Source organism: Rhinolophus sinicus, chromosome 18 (genome assembly GCF_057876585.1).
Source record: "Rhinolophus sinicus isolate RSI-liver-muscle chromosome 18, RSI-T2T, whole genome shotgun sequence".
Lineage (NCBI taxonomy): Eukaryota > Metazoa > Chordata > Mammalia > Chiroptera > Rhinolophidae > Rhinolophus > Rhinolophus sinicus.
In genome coordinates this window covers 695,154-696,390 of record NC_142518.1, presented here as the reverse complement: position 1 = coordinate 696,390, position 1,237 = coordinate 695,154, and positions in this window count along the sequence as shown.

Sequence of the window (1,237 nt, the reverse complement as noted above, 5' to 3'; positions counted from 1 at the left end):
TCCCGCTGGTTGCGTTTTCATCCGAGCGGCCTGCTGGGGCGGGGCCACAGCGAGCAGTTGATGGACACAAGGGGTCCGTGGGTGTCCCATTCAGTACCTGGGGTGAGGGAGGCAGCAGGGCCCTTGGTTGTCCTGTGAGGGGAACAGGTATGGGGACCCTCGTGCCACATCTGGCCTCCCTTGCTCCCAGCTCCTGGGGCCCTTTCCTGCAGGAACTAGCTCAGGTGTTCCCAGGAACAGCACCTCTGGCCCAGAAGCCCCTGCAAGGTGGGTGCACACATGCTGGTAGGTCAGCTTCCTTGTGCTTTGCACAAGGCGGGTGCTCGTTGCAGGACCGCTGACGGAGCATCTCCCCAGGCTGAACATGGGGTGCTGGTCCCCTCTGGGCCTGTTCAGTGCACATGGGGTAGAGGGGGCCCTGGATGCTGATGCCCGCTGTCCGACCAGGCGGGCAGAGCCTGTCTTAGGTTTCCAGAGCTGGGCAAGTGCAAACGCTGGGTTCTGGCCCCGTGAGGAGCTCGGCTTAGACATGAAATTCTCCAGCAGAGTTGGCCCAAGTTGAGCTGGCTCCTGCAGGCTGGTGAGGGACCCCTGCCTGGCTCCTAAGAGCAACCTGCCTTCTGCCCCACTTAACAGCCTGGCTTTGGGGTGTGGTACCTGAACCTGGATGCCACCTGTCTGTCCTACCTGGAGCTGTGCCGACTGCTGGGCCTTGCATTGGGACTTAGTTTCATGCCCTGTTCACTTTCACCTGGCTGAGACCAGCCTGCTCAGGCAGGTAACTGGGGTCTGGATTAATGAGCAGTTCACCCAATGGAATTGTATGTGTGTGTATCTGCCGATGCCCTTGGCTGAGAAGGGCGGTCAGCAAATTGTTTGCGTGATTGCCTGGGGCCGCTTATCTCCATGTTAACAGTGGGAACTTGTACTGTGGGGCGTGCCCTGCACTCTGGAAATGTGAAGCATGCAGACAGTTAAAAGTTAGAGGTCACTTTTCCAGCAATCGTGCCAGGTGCCGTGTTAAGTGAGCCCGGCCTCAGAGATGTGGGTGCCCATGGGGTGGGAGTGGGGGCAGCATTCTTTTCTGTGAGTTCACGGGTGTCTTCCAGGAGGGCTCAGTGATAGCAATGGATGCTGTGGGCGGTGGAGCTCTGCCTGGGTCCCTGGCTAAAGCCCATCACCACGGCCTTCCACCTCCCCCCGCAGGCCTCACCCAACACCCCTTTCCTGCGTGTGT